Genomic DNA, 19,147 nt, shown 5'->3' on the forward strand with positions numbered 1-19,147 from the left:
CAACCTCAACAAGACGGAGAAGAATGCGGACGACAATCCTAATTAGTTAGTACTTATTGCTTATGTGGATTCTTTGCTTCCATTGTGTGATGTTTTTAGATTAATTTTCTTTGATTTTGAAAGATTGTTACTCTTTTGAAATAATTCTTCTATTTGATTTTAGGTCTACCTCTTTTTTTAGCACACTTAATTATGTTGTATCGTACCTATGGACTGATTTATTTGGAGTTCGATGTAGAAATTACAGTTCATAGCAAGCAACTTTCTCTTATTTTATATCTGTTGTCTGTGTGTGCGCTTTATACCCTTGGCCACGTGGCCAAGTTTATTTGTCCAATGTTGTATTATTACCCATCCATCCTAATATATACATTTTTACGACCCTTATCGTTTGGATAAGTTATGCATTAGAGGTTCGATATTGAATCCTAGATACTCCCTCCGTTCTCATTTAATTGTCATGTTTACTTAAAAAAATTGTTCCTAAATACTTGTCATTTTAGAAAATCAAGAAAGAATAGATTATTATTTTTTCCTTTATCCTTATTCTAAAATGTGAAAAGAGATTAATGTAGTAAAAACAAGTAGTAATAAATTGTGACCAAAAAATAAATAAGGGTAATTTAGTCAAATTATGCTTTTAATTAATATTTTTTAAGGGCGTGCAAAAGGCAAACATGAAAATTAAAATAGAATGGATGGAGTAAAATTGTTGCTTGTTACATTGTGTTAGGCTATAATGCGGAGGTGCAATTACACCTCCAAAACGTATAGTACCTCCAAAACGTATAATCTGTTGCGGAAGCCAAATGTATATAGTGTAAATAAGTCACAATTACTATACCAAAAATTATGACAGCCACCAAATAATAAATAAGACAATAAAGCAACAATAAAAGGAACACCAGAATTTACGAGGTTCGGCTAATTTTGCCTACTCCTCGGACACAACCAATATTTTATTTCACTCCAAAAATACAAGTGAAATAATACTAAAGAGAGAAGATACAAATGCCTTAAGAAGATAAGAAGACAAATGAGAGGTGTATTTAAATCCTAAACATTAGGCCTCCTTTTATAGGAAAAAATTCCCAACCCTAAATTGTCACCCACCGATGTGGGACTTTGACAATCAACAAATCTCCACCTTGGCAAAATTCCACATCTTCAATTTTCTCTCAATAACAAATTTTGGTTGTGTTTTCATCTTCAATCTTCAGTGTTCAACAATGTTGATCAAATCCAAACAATGTTGAAACTTGACCGCAGTCACCACCTTTGTCAGCATATCAGCAGGATTCTCTGTAGTATGAATTTTCTTCACCGTGACTCCACCTTCTTCTATGATTTCTCGTACAAAATGATACCGAACATCAATGTGCTTCGTCCTTGCATGATAAACTTGGTTCTTCGCTAATTGAATAGCACTTTGACTATCACAAAAAATTGTGATACTTTTTTGTTCAACACCAAGCTCCTTTAGCAATCCTTGAAGCCAAATTGCCTCCTTTACAGCCTCTGTAATAGCCATGTACTCTGCCTCTGTTGTAGACAAAGCAACTGTTGACTGCAAAGTAGACTTCCAACTAACTGGTGCCTTTGCAAAAGTAAACACATAACCAGTAGTTGATCTTCGTTTGTCCAGATCACCCGCAAAATCTGAGTCACAGTATCCAACTACAGACTGATTGCATTCCTGCTCAAAAACTAACCCAACATCTACAGTATTATGAATATACCGTAGAATCTACTTCACAGCTTGCCAATGCTCCTTTCATGGATTATGCATATATCTGCTAATAACTCCAACAGGTTGTGAAATGTCAGGTCTCATACAGACCATTGCATAAATCAAGCTACCAACATCATTTGCGTATAGTACCTTTGACATATACTCTCGTTCAGCTTCATCTTTTGGCGACATAGTAGTACTAAGCTTAAAATGGGGAGCAAGTGAAGTACTAACTGGCTTAGTCTTTTTATCTATGCCAAAACGTTGTAGTATTCTTTTCAAATATTCTTTCTGAGATAAACAGAGTTTCTTTGAACGTCTATCTCTTATTATCTCCATGCCAAGAATTTTCTTTGCCTCACCCAGATCCTTCATCTCGAACTCCTTCTTCAGTTGAATCTTCAACTTATCAATTTCTTCCGAATTCTTGGAAGCTTTCAACATATCATCAACATATAGGAGAAGATATACAAAGGAACCATCTTTAAGCTTGCGCAAATACACACAATGATCGTATTTGCTTCTCTTGTACTCTTGCCACAACATAAACTCGTCAAATCGCTTGTACCATTGTCTAGAAGATTGTTTCAATCCGTACAACGATTTTTCAAGTTTGCACACCATATTTTCTTTTCCAGCAACTTTGAATCCTTCTGGTTGAGTCATGTAGATTTCCTCCTCCAAGTTTCCATGTAAAAACGCAGTTTTTACATCCATCTGAACTAGTTCCAAATCCAGCTGTGCTACCAAAGCCAACATAATTCTAATGGAGGAATGTTTTACAACTGGAGAAAACACTTCATTGTAATCAATTCCCTCCTTTTGAGCATATCCTTTGGCCACCAATCTTGCTTTGTAGCGAACATCTACTTGGTTAGGAAATCCTTCATTCTTTGCAAATAACCATTTGCACCCAATTGCTTTCTTTCCCTTCGAGAGATTGGCCAATCTCCATGTATGATTCTGATGAAGGGACTGTATTTCATCATTCATGGCAATCCTCCACTTATCTTCTTCTGAACTTTGGACTGCGTCTTTATAAGTGGTTGGAACATCACCAGCTGCAATTGAGGTTGCACAAGCAACCGTCTCTATGAGACGAACAGGTTTCGTTATTGTTCTTTTTGGTGCTGGTTGCTATTGATTCAAGTTGTTGTTGAGGTTCCTGAGTTGGAATCTCCTCTACTGGCTCTCCTTCCAGAGGGTAATCTTCATTTATTTCCTCCTCTGCTTCTTGTGTAGGAAAAATAAATTTTCCCTCAAACTCCACCTGCTTAGAAGCACCCTCATTTTGTTTGGTATCTTCTGTTACCTTATTTACCATAGCAGATTCATCAAAGGTAACATCCCTGCTGAATATTACTTTCTTTGTCATAGGACACCATAAGCGATATCCTTTGACTCCAGAAGTAATTCCCATAAAAATAGCCTTCTTTGCCATTGGATCCAATTTTGACTCTGTCACATGATAATATGCAGTTGAGCCAAACACGTGCAAAGAGTCATAATCTACAGCAAGCTTTCCATACCATTTTTCAAATGGTGTCTTGCCATCAACAGCAGCAGATGGTAAGCGATTGATGAGGTGACATGCATATGTAACTGCCTCAGCCCAAAATTCTTTGCCCAAGCCAGCATTGGACAACATATACCGTACCTTCTCCAGCAAGGTCCGGTTCATACGTTCTGCCACTCCATTCTGTTGTGGTGTATGTCTGACAGTGAAGTGTCGGACGATGCCATCATTTTCACAAACCTTATTGAAATGATCATTTTTGTATTCACCTCCATTGTCCGTGCGAATACACTTGATCCTCTTGCCTGTTTGATTCTCCACCATCGTCTTCCATTTGAGAAAAATTCCCAACACTTCATCTTTGCTCTTCATTGTATACACCCACACTCTTCGGGAAAAATCATCAACAAAGGTTACAAAATAGTGCTTCCCACCCAATGAAGGTGTTTTGGAAGGACCCCAAACATCAGAGTGTATATAATCCAAAATGCCTCTAGTATTATGGATCGCTGTACCAAATTTAACCCTTGTCTGTTTCCCTTTGACACTGCTCACAAAACTCCAAGTTGCAAGTCTTTACTCCATTTAACAATCCTTGATCTGATAGAGTTTTTAAGGATTTTCCTCCAGCATGTCCCAAGCGCATGTGCCATAGCTTGGTTGCTTCTGCCTCTTTGTCGTCACTGGATGTCACTGTCGCTGTCCCAATAACTATACTGCCACGATAGCGGTACATATTATTCTTCTTTCGATTAGCCTTCATTACAACTAGTGCACCGGAACATACTATCATCACTCCATTTTCTGCAATGATTTTGAACCCTTTTGATTCTAGGGCTCCCACAAAGATGAGATTCTTCTTCAAATCCGGTACATATCGAACATCTGTTAATGTTCTGATCATTCCATCATGGTTCCTTAATCGTATTGAACCAATGCCATATGAGGTAAGAGGGCTGTTGTTCGCTGTGTGGATAATTCCATATTCTCCTTCTTGAAAATCCACGAACCAGTCCCTGTTGGGACACATATGATAGCTACAAGCCGAGTCCATCAACCATATGTCTGATGATGTTGATGACTCTGTTGTAACTAATGAGAAGTCTGAATCATCACAATCAGCTACATTTGAATCCATAATGGCCTTTCCATTGTTATGTTTGGCCTTATTCTTCAACTTCGGACAGTCTTTCTTCCAGTGCCCCTTTTCTCGACAAAAGGCACATTCATCTTTGTTGGATCTTCCCTTCTTTGTCTTCCTTTCTTTGTCCTCGTTTGATTTTGAGGACGACCCCTTACAACCAGTGCTTCTCTTTCCCCGCCCTTCTGTTTTTCTCCCTTTCTTTGTTCGTAGCTGTACAAAGCCGAACAAACTTCTCTGAGAGAAACTTCATCATTTCCATGGAGTAGAGTAATTTCAAGGTGCTCGTACTCATCAGGAAGTGACGCCAACAACATCAAGGCCAAGTCACCATCATCAAAAGTTGTATCCATATTTTGCAAATCTGTGACCAACTTATTGAAACTGGTGATATGTTCATTCATCGTGGTACCAGGAACATAGGTGAAGTGAAACAGTCTCTTCTTCATGTCAATTTATTTTGACTGTTTTTCTTCAAAAATTTATCCTCTAGTGCTTTCCATAATTTACTTGCAGAAGTTTCCTTTGTGTATGGATATTTCTGCTCTCTAATAAGGTAGGATCGAATGGTACCGCAAGCAACACGATTGATAATTCTCCAATCTTCTTCTCCAATAACATCTGGTCTTTTTTCTTCAATGGCAAGATCTAGCCCTTGTTGAAAAAGGACATCTAGAACCTCGCCTTGCCACATCCCAAAATGTCCTGATCCGTCAAAAATTTCTACCGCAAATTTCGCATTTGACACAATTCTTGTCAGAAGCGAAGATGCCAACGATGACGTATTATTGACACTTGATGTAGATTCTTCTTGTTTATTGTCTCCCATTTTGACACGAATATTATTTAATAGATGACGACACAAATCAAGATTATTTCCTTTCTGGTGTGGAAGATCAGACTAAGCTGCAACCACAAAGCATACTAAGACAGAACCTTGACACAGTTACCAAGATAAATCTTTTCTGATGTGGAAGATCAGACTATGCTGCAACCACAGAGCATACTTAGACAGTACCTTGGCTCTGATACCAATTGTTGCGGAAGCCAAATGTATATAGTGTGAATAAGTCACAACTACTATACCAAAAATTATGACAACCACCAAATAATAAATAAGACAATAAGCAACAATAAAAGGAACACCAGAATTTACGAGGTTCGACTAATTTTGCCTACTCCTCGGACACAACCAATATTTTATTCCACTCCAAAAATACAAGTGAAATAATACTAAAGAGAGAAGATACAAATGTCTTAAGAAGATAAGAAGGCAAATGAGAGGTGTGTTTAAATCCTAAACATTAGGCCTCCTTTTATAGGGAAAAATTCCCAACCCCAAATTGTCACCCACCGATGTGGGACTTTTGACAATCAACATAGTCTACTAAGCTCCTTCTCCATTTCATTTTACTTGTCATGTTTGTCTTTTATACGCCTCTTAAGAGAATGCCAATTAAAAGGATCATTTGACTAAATTACCCTTATTTATTCTTTGATCTCAATATATTACTACTCTTGTTTTCACGAATTTATCCACATTTATTAGAGTAAGAGTAAACGTGTAAAATAATAATTATTTATTTGTTGATTTTCTAAAATGACAAGTATTGTGGAATAAATTATTTTTAGTAAATACGACAACTAAATGGGAGAGGATCTACCGAAAACAACTTCTCTACATTCTCAAGGTAGAGTTAAAGTTTGCATACCACACTTGTGGAATTACACTGGGATTCTTGTTATTGTTGTATGACAACTAAATGGGAACAAAGGGAGTACATAGAACTGAAGGAGCAAAGAAAGATTAGCACCATAAGGGCTCGTTTGGTGCGAGGGATAAATGATAATTAATTCTAGGACTAAATTTGAGATGAGTTTATCTCATGTTTGGTTGGGATAAAATCGTGGCATAACTAATCCCGGAATTAGTAATCACGGGATTGTAATTTTTTTTTATCCCCATAGGGAGGTGAGATAACTAATCCCGGGGTTATAATTAATCCTGAGATAATTTATTTTCACAGGCAGCTCTAAAAAATTTGAACAATGGAAACTGAAGATGCTGGAAAATGGCAAACGCGGTTCAAGTAGTTGTGGACATTTAGATCAACTTTGGGTTTGATTTCCATGGACTGCTAAGGGTCTTACAAACAACAACCGCCCTCTGATTTATTAACCCTCGCTGATGAATTGAGTCTTCTAGCCTCTTAAGTTTGGAGGACAAAATATATCACAAACAATAAACATAGGCTATTTTGGAAACTTGCATTGAATCTGTGTTGGCTTAAAGGTGAAAAATAAGGGATGAAAATTTTGCAATAAAAGGCGTTGAGCCAAGCAGAGGCATTGGATGATGTCTCTCTTACCTAGTTTCATCCAAAACCTGTACCGGACTCGGGTATTTCACTACAAGAAATGGGTTAGAGAACAAGGATCTCTGTTACTGGAATATCCTAAAAACTTGTAAGCTTGTGTTATCCAGCATCTGATCTTGTTGGCTGCTAAACCCACTTGAATAGTTTGCTATCGGACTTTTCGAAAATGTGGTCCGGTATGTGTCGGATCCTAAAATAATGCATTTTTTAGAGGATCCGACACAGATGCGATAGCATTTTGGAGATTCTGCGCAAGATAGACTATGACAAGGAGGTGTATAACAGCTCTTGGGAATTCCAACTTACCCTATGCTAAATTTCTCGTTATTACTTTATATTTAGTTATTTCTGTGTTTGTTGTGGCAAAGTACTTTCTAGCTCCTTCATTTTTGCTTCTTGTTCTGAGTGGTGCATGCATGCGGACAAGTATGCGTGCACAGTGAAAGAGAGCGCTGGAAAGGGTTAGTGAGGATAGTAAATGTGAAAGTTGATTTCTGAACGAAAATATAGGAGTAAAAGGTCATTGTTTTGTTTGGAAGCGGAGTAATAGCGTTGAGTTTAATTAGTAGTATATACTGATGTTTAAAATAATCTTTACGCTATCAGATTAATTACATGGAGTTGTACACGTAAAGCGAGATTAGTAACATGAAAAATAAGGCAGATTATGGCTACAACAGGTTAAAACATATTGATGTGTAAAAATTCTTTTATAATATTATCGTAACAGTTGATTTCACTTTTTAATTTCACTCGTAGACGATTACATGTAGTTATTTTTTAGATGATCTGACCGTATAGAAATTCTAAGGAACAGTAACAGTGGTGAAGAAAACGCACTCCCATGCAGTACCTCTTCTCCCACTTACCCTTCATGCATTTACATCTCGCCCGACTTTTAGGCCATTCTGCCACCCAATTCTCTTACTTACTCATTATATGTGTTTTTGTGCTCCTTTCACTTTCTCTATCACAAATACAACCACAGAAAGAAAGAAAAAAAAAAGAGAGAGGGACTAAGAAGTAGCTAGTATTTGATGCTTTGCTCTAAACATAAAAACTTCAAGTTGCTTTGGAAAAAAAATATTAAAAATCATCATAAAAAGGCACGGAAATGCCGTGTCTGCGCATTGAAAGCTCTCTCTAGAATTCATTTAAGCAGTGTCTCAAGAGACAAGTTGCAGATCTTGCCCTCTTGGGCCCTCTTCACTGCTCTTCCGTCATCTTCTTCGTCTGCATTTCCATCTCTCATTTACTACCTCTCTTCTCTATCAGTACACCACTTACCTTACATAATTTACACACCACTTTGCATTTTGTCGCTTTGTATTTAACTCCTTCATGTATGCAATACATATCTTTTTGTAACTACTCATCTTTTGCTTTTTGTTCTTTCTCTATCTCATACTAACTCCTAATACCTATCCTCGATCCTCTTCTCATATTGCCACTTCCCCTACTGTCTTATCCACCTTTGCTAATAAACTTCTTTATGCTGAGTGTGTGAATTTTTTTTAATTATTAGATCATCCAAATGATAACTACAAGTAATTGCTCTAAGTAGAATTCGTAGCACCAAGGGTGTAACCTAGTGATTAATGATGTGGGTCGAGAACCATGAGGTCTTAGGTTCACATTCCGACGGAGGTAAAACAAATATTAGGTGATTTCTTCCCATTCGTCTAATCATTGGTGGACAGAATTACTGATACCTATGTTGTTACAAGTTACAACATATAAAATTACACTGATAATGTAAAAATTCTTTTGCAATGTCATCGTGTATAAGTTAAGACCCTTTTGAATTTAATCCTCTATGAACATGTTCTGTAGTTTGTAGCAGAGAATAATCACGGAATTTACGGTTGAGGTCCATATACAAAATTAATACTGCAGGACGAAGAAAGTCAGGGAGTTAATTCATATAGTAAGAAAAAGAAACATCATTCAGTAGTTTGATTGTTTAAATTTCAAACTGTTCTCAAGTTTGGAATTTAAAATCTTGGGAATGAGTTATATATAACATTTTGACATATGTCTATCGACATTCTGAGACATCACAAAATTCATTCAGTGTGACAAAATATGATAAGCAATACATTGGAGTGTACTGGTTAAGAGTCCGCCTCACTCCCCAAAAATATAAACGTAATATTGAGTTTGATTTACCTTTTAAAGTGCAAAGAAAACAATCCTTAAAAAAAAAAAAAAATTACTAGCAGTTCAGCTTAGATTATTATTTCAAAATTCTATCCCCTGAGGAGGAGAATGACTAAACTCGAGACCAAGCTTAGAATATATAAAATTCCAACGTTATACTTATTTCTAGTTACCCAGTTATGAACTCGAAAATTCTTAGGTGGGAATGATGTAAAAAACACCCACTTCAATTCCAATCATCCATCTTGTGCTACAGTATTGAAATGGAATACCTTGATTAACATAGTTCGAAAGATCAAACCCAATCACATAGGTTTGAAAGCCTACATTGACTTAAATGTGTCGGGAATACCTACATGCAGCATGAAATAAGGATTAAGGTACAAAAAGAAACAAATACTAGCAAGCTACTGAAAAAGGTAGGTTTATACCATTAAAGCGTTCTAAAAAAAATGAAAGAAACATAGAGTACGAGAATCATAACATTTAATTCTTGATCCCTATTTGGATATATATTACTTTCACGGTCTCAAGGAAATATGGAAACTATATAAACAATATTGCAAATATCAATTTGTTACTTGAGAATATCTTAGAGATTTTTTCAAAAAAAAAATACATAGGGAGTATATTGACAATAAGACAGGTTTCAGTTGAACTTGCGTTATTAGAATCATAGGGTTGTCGTTCGAAATGATTTCATATGGCGAAATTGTTTTTCGTTGGTTTGTTCCATTGGCTTCCTCAAGCAGTGCTGCCTTCAGTTTGGTCGCCGGCCGTAGGTGATTAATGAAGGTAATTTAGGTAGGCTCTGATACCATGTTAAATTAGAGAGGCACGATTAGTGGAGAGAGAAATGCTCTGCATTTTGCACTCTGTCTTTTCCATTGATATTGTATCCTATATATCAAAGAAATAAGGAGTAGTACCCTAAAATTAGGTTAACTAATTACAGAATATTATTAATACCATATTTATAGAAAAATCGGCTTTGAGGCACAATGAATGCGTTGCACCTGGCATAACACTCAAGCCAATTGTTATCTTGGGTGCGAGACACTAAAGATGACATTGAATTTACACTCTAAATAATAATGTCATCATATAAAATAAGACATAGGGAGTAACAATTAAAGTGATCATACACTGAGTAAGCTTGGTCCATTATATCTGTCGTGATACTGTTCGAGAGAAAGAACAGAAAAAAACATTTAATTTGTGGAACAGTGATCACTCAGAATCCGTAGTTGCTCATATTTATCGGCAAATATAAAGCATTATCAGATACTAACTTTGGAATGTATATGAAGAGACTGGGCAAGTTTGTAAATTAAGGGAATTGTTCTTTCTGCAGATATGTATTGAAAACAAAAACTTCTTTTTCTAGTTATATTCCGTTTGTGTATTCATGTTGAACTATTAATGATGCTTTGAAAAGACAAAAAATATTTTCTGCCTAGTTAAGGAAATAATTGTTTAAATGCATTTGCAATAACTTCTCTCCCCTCCCTTTTTCTTTGTTATTTTCTCTTAAAAAATTATTTCTGTTACTACTATACTTTGTGTTGCTTTTATTAAGATGCAGATCTTTGTTGGGGAGGGGGTGAGGTCATTCAAGACACTGTTTGATTCCTGTCGACTGTAGTATGTTTAAATTCCTGGAGCAGGATCTAAATGCGACATTCTTAATTAATTTCAAGTTTTTATATTTTTCTTTTTTAAATGGATATATTAAGAGAATGTTTCTCAAACAAAATGTATGTCATTTAATTTGCTTCTCGTTAAAGAAACCTACATTAGTCCTTAGTTATATGAATCCTGTATATATTTATAATATAAGCTTTTACTACTGCCTTATCACTAGTTCGTTGTTCATAAAACTGATAAGTACTACACTACAGTTAAATCTTTCTATAATAGTTTTTTTCCGAATTTTTGGTTTCTATGAAGAATGGTTGTTATACATACACATATAACAACATTTGACGTTTAAGTATTATTTGGCTCTTATAGACAAAAACTACTTTAAAATTAATTTTTTTTTCTTTTTTATTATTACGTAAAAAATTAAACAAAATTATACATTATCTTTGTTTGACATAATGCTACCTTTGTTTCTAAAGGAAGAGTTTGAAGTTTAAACCCCATATGGCATGAATTATACTTTAATGAGTATTCTTCATAAACTTATGCACGATGAAAACTTTGTATGGTGGAAAAGATATGTGCAGATCATCAAATTGTAATCATTATGTACGATGGAAATTTGTCCAATGAAAAAAATGGTATATATGTGCAGATCCTCAAATAGATATTATACATACTAGAAGTTTTTGTGCAATGGAATGAACATATACTAGCATATCTTTTAATGAAATTAATTGTTAAAAGTTATGTATAAACATGATATTTCATTAGAAGTGGTGCATTACAATTTTAAAATATTTGGTCAAAATCTCTAGACTTATTAATTTGCAGTCCTAGAGATTCTACAACTGTTATAGAAGGATAATTTTATAAAAAATATATTGTAATAATGATGGTTGTTATTGTTATTGATAAAAAATTATTATAGATAGGTAAAGTGTTAACATAAAAATTGACTTTTAAAAAAACTTAATTTTTACAATAAAATACTGTTATATAAAAACATTATTATAAATGACACCTATGAGAAGTATTATATAAAGGAATTGTGCCGCAGATCGAGTAGGAAAGGTTAATGGATATCATTGATGTTAGCTAGTACTAGTATAACAGTTGTCTCCTTTTGTATGTATTGTTCTTTTGTTATCAAAATTTGAATAATTAAAATAATTTAAATTTCGAAAAATATTTGTATAAAGTAACACTATTAGCAAACTGGTGGAGTACTATTAAATATTTTGATGCATGTTAAAGTATATTGAAAGGTGTCTTGCGAATTAGGAGTAATACTTGAATTTTGTAGGTCCAATAAATTTGATATATGAGGTAGGCCCAAAATTAAGTCATTGCCAGGGAAGAGGCCAACCTGACAAAAACTTTATACAACATTCAATTTGACGAAGGTTCACTTATTTCTGACTCACTAAAAAAAAAAACAAAAAAAGAGAGAGAGAAAGAGGCAGCATCCAAAAGCCTAAGCCCCTTTTATATTTTTATTTTAAATTATATTTATGAAATGGAGGTTAGCATTTGGAGTCATATGAGATAAGAAAGTGCTATCGAAACTTAAAAGGCAAGTTTTATAGAGAGGCGGTTAGATCGGTCATGCTGTATGGGGCTGAGTGTTGGGTACCAAGAATTCTCATACCCAAAAGATGAAAGTGGCAGAAATTTAGGATGTTGGGATGGATGTGCGGGCACTAGGCTGAATAAGATTAGGAATGAAGATATTCAGGAGAAGGTGTGCGTGACTTCCATGAACGACAAGATGCGAGAAACGAGGCTTAGATGGTTCAGGCACATGCGGAGGAAGCATATATGGCCCGGTAGGAGGTGTGAGCGATTGACATTGGCAGATACGAGGAGAAGTAGAGGATGACCTAAGAAGTATTGGGGTGAGGTGATCAGGCAAGACATGGCGCGACTTCAGATCTCCGAGGATATTACTCTGAATAGGAAGGTGTAGAGTTCGAGCATTAGGGTTGTAGGTTAGGAGGGAGTCGAGAGATTTTCTACGTTGTTCCAGGGACGGGGCTAGGCTGCAGATAATGTTTCGCCGTGGGTAGTTAGTGGTTTATGTAGTTTCCACACTATTTTCTATGGCATTATTTCTAGTTATTTTTATTGCTTTACTTCTATTTTCTGTTTCTTACGATGTTGATATTATGTTGCTGGCTTCTGTTGCTGTTACTGATCTATTGTCTATTGTTCATCGTTTATTTTCTTCTTGAGCCGAAGGTCTTTTAGAAACAGTCTCTCTACCCCTCCGGGGTAGGGGTAAGATCTGCGTACACTTTACCCTCTCCATACCCTACTTGTGGGATTTTACTCGGTTGGTATTATATATGCAGTATATACTGTAAAACCTAAGAAATTAAAGAGCAAGACATGCCCCTTTAAAAGACTTTCTAAATTTAACATATTTTATATGAGAAAGGGAAATACTAGAGACGATCACGCAAAGTGTTCTTTTGGTGCTTTGAATTTACTACTGTAAAACTTAGCAACAAAGTCTAAAACAAAACCATACGAATCCTTTTACAGACTTCGTTAACTCTGACATACATTTGCTCAAAAGAGGAAATTACTCGTGAAAGTAAAAGAGACTGCCACTTCTAACTTGGAGTCATATCTAGTTTGTTTTAAAAAGAGAGACTAAATTTGTTATAAGATAAAAACGTAAACTAATCTCACAATCAAGGACAAGCAAAACCAAATATCTAGACATTTATAACATGGTTTTCTTTTTCCCACTTTGACACTGTCAAGGGCAAGGAAAAGTAAAGGTATGATTGGAAAGTCATTCGGTAATTAAAATTGATATAATTATTAGGATAATAATTATATAATTTGTTTGTTTGTCATAACGTAATTACAATTTAATTACAAATATATTGGTTGGTTGCACAAGTGAAATTACACAATTAAATTAATTTTTAAATAAAGTAATTATGGAAACTTAAAAGTTGATATAATACATATATGCCTATAACGATTTTTTATAAGTATAAATGACATTAGATCTAGTATTTAAAATGCATAAATTTTCTTGAATATACACTAATTAGTAATCACATATTTATAACTAATATTGTAAAAATAGCTGATATATATTTTCCAAAATAATAATATTTAGTTTAGATACTTACAAAAACTAAAAACATACGTTTTGTAAGAACATCATGAAATTCATGTTTGATAAAATAATATTTATAAATATAATGTCATAACATTATTCAAATGTTTGACAAAACTAATCTATCAATTCTAACTAAAAAATGAACAACATACAATGTGAGCCAATACTACTAAAACAAATAAATTGGAACCATGAATATAACACAATTTTAAAATTCAAAAAAAAATAATTTAACATTTGTCAAATTCCAACATGTAATTATCACCAATTCTTATCCCCTCCTCCCTCCTTGAGAACTGGAGAGTGTAATTACATCTCTCCAATTACATCCAATTCCATGCTGATCAAATAATTATTTGGCCTGATAAACATGTCAAACTGTGTAATTATACTCAATCACACTCAAATACAATTTCTAGGTAGTTTTCAAACGGGCTCTAAATATCTTGACATGGTTTCCTTCGTTCTTTATTTTTTTGCTTTTGACACTCTCAAGGACAAGGAAAACTAATAGTAGTATGTTGATATTAAAATGGTTTTCTTCCTTCTTTATTTGTGGCTTTTGATACTCTCACGGACAAGGAAAACTAAATATCTAGACATTAACATTTATTTATTTATTTATTTGACACTCACCCGTACAAGCAAAACTAAATACCTGGACATTAACATAGTTTTTCTTTTCTTTTGAAAAGAGACTGCAATGGATCTTTTTATTAGGTTCAAATAATTAATTACGAGCTAGCTAGGTACTTGATAATACATTAGTAGGTAAATGATCTTTTTCTTAAAGGAATATCGGTAAGGTTCAAAATTCTTTTCTTTTTTTTCTTTTTGTGGAAATAAGAAATGTCCCCCATAAAATTGGAAAGAAGAAATGCAGATAGTTAAAACTACATACATGATCCTAAATTTACTCTGCAAAGGATGCTAACTAAGAATAGTAAGTTAAGGTCTCGGGTTCGAACCATGGGTATGAAGTCGCCTTGGTTATGAAGAAACTTGTTAGAATACTGTATTTGAAAAATAATTCTGGAGAAGAAAACAACGTATAAACAGAAATGTAGAAGAAGTAGAAATTAATCTGAACCTACTGAATTCACAGTGTTTCTTTAAGGAACTTAATCCCCTCCTAGTACCCGAGGTTGTGAATTATTTCCTCCCAGGATAGAACGGATTACACACTGGTGTAGCGGTACTTCAAACCCAGTGTTTCAACAAACACAAATAGCGGCAGCAAATCACACTTATGTTGTTTGTTTTTTTAAGAAAACAGGCAGGAATTGAAGAGGAAAATTCAGAATTTTCATAAGAAAAATATAAAGGAATGGTCTGCTATTTATAGCCAACATGTTGAGTTTAAACAAAGAGGTGCAACTCTTCAGAAAGTCTCATGACTGTTCATATAAAACGGTCATTACGTAAATGGCTATTTACGCAAAATAAAACGGGAATTCAAAATAAAGAGGAAAATTAATTTTCCGTTACAAAAACGGCTAATTTGGATTAAATAATATTATGTTAATCTTAATATTAACAAATAAATTTGGTTCAAAAAATCAATCAATCAATCGATCATTTGACCAAATCTGAATCCGAAGCCGAAGCCGAGCTGAGCGAGCGAGCGACAATGACGGTGCGAGGCTTGCCTTCTTCTTAACTCTTTAAGATCTAGAAGAAGAGAAATTGTATATATACCCATCAAAAGTCTTTTCCTCCTCCAATATGAGACATTGTCCCTTTGTCAAGGAGGGAAAATCAAAATTTTATTTTTCCTTCCATTTTCCATTCACCCTCTTTTAAGCTAAAATAAGCTTAAAAATCCAACAATCCGCCACATGAATTGGGGATAGCTATATCACAGAAATATGCATGAAAAACTATGTGATTCACAAGCAAGGATTAACCACATCTGGATAAGTAAGTTTTCCTTTGAACTTTCAATAGTGAACTTATTTACTTAGTCAATCGGTAGATTTGATATCTTTGAACTGTCGAACTTTGGTGTATACCTAGACAAACATAAGTCACGCAATCAACCCTTAACCGTCTTTGATTCTCATTGTTGTATTCGTTTCAGCCATGAACACTGCCTGGTTTTATAAGTGCGTAGTGAACTGGCCTCGCAAAATTCTCATTGAAGCGGCTAACACTCCATACTTACATAGGTGATTCCCAAACGTGTCATCCCGTAGATACAATATTTAATATACCCCGTATCAAATTTAGAAACCATTGAAAAGCCTTAATGTTTTATCCTTGGTACTGAACATTGTCTCATCATAAGAATGGATCAAAATTTTAGTTGACAATATTGAGCTGTCATTAATGACTTTGTTTGATCTCTTTGAACCTAGATCTTGGGATTTCCAGTCTTGTAGATAGAATTACCGCCACAATGACTTTTCCTCGGCCATAGTCCCATTCTCATCGTTGATTTCTCAATTACCTCTTTAGTTAGGCCTTTCATAAGTGGATCCGACACATTATCACTTGACTTTACGTAGTCAATCGTGATAATTCCTCAAGAGAGTAATTGCCTAACGGTTTTATGTCTTCGTCTAATATGACGAGATTTACCGTTATACATAACGCTCCCAGCCCTTCCAATTACCGCTTGACCATCACAATATATACATATTAGGGCCAACGGTTTGGGCCAAAATAGAATATCTTCTAAGAAATTTCAGAGCCATTCATCTTCTTCACTGACTTTATCTAAGGCTATGAACTCATCCTCCATTGTAGAGCGGGCAATACATGTTTGTTTGGACGACTTCCAAGATACCGCTCCCCCATCAACAATGAATACATATCCACTTGTGGACTTAGAATCAGTTGAACCGGTAATCTAACTTGCATCACAATATCCCTCAATCACCGTAAGATATTTACTGTAATGCAAAGAAAAGTCCTGGGTATGTTCTAAATATCCCAAAACTCGTTTCATTTCCATCCAATGAGATTGACCTGGATTACTCATATATCGACTCAGTTTACTTATAACACAAGCTATATCTAGTTGTGTACAATTCATGATATACATTAAATATCCCAACACACGAGCGTAATCCAATTGTGATATGCTTTGGCTTTTGTTCTTTGCTAGTGCAAGATTTACGTCAATTGGAGTCTTTGCAACTTTAAAATCTAAGTGCTTGAATTTTTCAAGTATTATTTTAATATAATGAGATTGTGACAATGCCAAACCTTGGGGAGTCTTATGGATCTTAATACCCAAAATTAAATCGGCAACTCCCAACATTTAAATAGTGCCATCATCTTTCATTTTCCTCTTAAAAATCTATTTAGAACCCAAAGATTTATTTCCAGGAGGAAGATCAACGAATTCTCATGTATGGTTATTCAATATGGATTCTGTTTCACTATTGACTGTCTCTTTCCAAAATAATAATTCTGAAGAAGACATAGATTCTTTAAATATTCGAGGCTCATTTTCCAATAAGAAAGTCACAAAATCTTGTCCAAGTGAAGTAGACATTCTTTGACGTTTACGACATCTTGGATCCTCCTGATTAAATGTACTTTCTTTTGTTTCTTCCCGACGCTGTTTAGATCCTTCACCAATCGACTCACATTCCTTTTTATACGGATATATATTTTCGAAGAACTCAGCATTATCTTATTCTATAACCATATAATTATGAAGGTTGGGTTTTATGATTTATGAACCAGAAATCGATATGCTTTAATATTGTTCGCATATCCTATGAAAACACAATCAACGATTTTCGGTCATATTTTTACCCTTTTGGGTTTAGAAACTTTTACTTTTGTCAAACACCTCCAGACTTTAAAATAATTCAAATTGGGCTTCCTTCCTTTCCATTTTTCATATGGAATGGATTGCGCTTTGCTATGGGGTACTCGATTTAGTATCCAGTTAGCCGTAAGAATGGCTTCCTCCCACAAATTCTGTGGCAAACTAGAACTTATCAACAATGCGTTCATTATCACCTTTAATGAATGATTCTTTCTTTCCACAATCCCATTGAATTGGGGCGTGTAAGGGGACGTTGTTTGATGAATAATTCCATATTACTAACATATTTCTTCAAAAGTAGATTCATATTCACCACCATATCACTTCTTATCATTTTGATTTTCTTAATAAGTTGCGTTTCAACTTCATTTTTATATTGCTTGAATGCATGTATTGATTCATCTTTACTATTAAGTAAGTAAACATAGCAATATCGAGTACTGTCGTCAATAAAAGTTATGAAATACTTCTTTCCACCGCGAAATGGTATTGACTTCATATCACAAATATCTGTGTGACCTAAGTCTAAACGATTTGAATTCCTTTCAACTGGCTTATAAGGATATTTAACATACTTAGATTCCACACATATTTGACATTTTGATTTGTCGCATTCAAACTTAGGCAATACTTCCAAATTAATCATTTTTCGCAAGGTTTTATAATTGACATGTCCCAAACGTATATGCCATGAAACATTTGACTCAAGTACGTACGAAGAAGCTGAAATTTTATTATTCTCAATGACCATTACATTCAATTTGAAACGGCCCTCAGTGAGGTAACCTTTTCCTATAAACATCTCATTCTTACTTATTACAACGTTATTAGATACAAAAATGCACTTAAACCTGTTCTTAACGATAAATGCAGTAGAGACTAAGTTCTTCCTAATTTCAGAAACATGAAGGACGTTATTCAGAGTCACCACCTTGCCATAAGTCATTTTTAGAAATATCTTGCTACATCCTTCAATCTTGGCTGTTACAGAATTTCCCATAGAAAGCGTCTCTTCGGGTCCAACAGGAGCATAATTAGCAAACGCTTCTCTAACAGCACAAACATGGTGAATGGCTCCAGAATCAATCCACCATTCTTTAGGATTTCCTACCAGGTTGCGTTCAAAAAGCGTAGCACACAAGTCATCAATATCCTCGTGCTTTTTAATCATGTTTGCTTGACCCTTCTTCTTGTCTTTCCTTGGAGCACGATAATCTATAGATTTGTGTCCAGTTTTCCCACAGTTGTAGCAATTTCCTTTGAACGGCTTCTTACTTGGGTTGATTTTCGGTCCAGAAACCTTCTTCCTCTTTCTATTATTTTGAGGAGCATCCTCAATAATGTTTGCTCCCATTATTGTTGAGTTTCCATGACATTTCTTTTCAGACTGTCCTCTTCCATTCTCAACCGAGCAATGAGATCTTCAAGTGACATCTCCTTGCGTTTGTGTTTCAAGTAATTTTTGAAGTCCTTCCACAAAGGAAGTAACTTATGAATCATCGCTGCAACTTGGAATGCTTCATTGATGACAAGACCTTCAATGAAAATTTTATTAGTAATAATAATATAATTAATACTTTCAACATAAGTATTAATTCGACTTATACCTTCAGCAAGGAGATCGTGAGTAATCACTTGCAATTTCTGGAC

Source organism: Nicotiana tabacum, chromosome 6 (assembly GCF_000715075.1).
Source record: "Nicotiana tabacum cultivar K326 chromosome 6, ASM71507v2, whole genome shotgun sequence".
Classification (NCBI taxonomy): Eukaryota; Viridiplantae; Streptophyta; class Magnoliopsida; order Solanales; family Solanaceae; genus Nicotiana; species Nicotiana tabacum.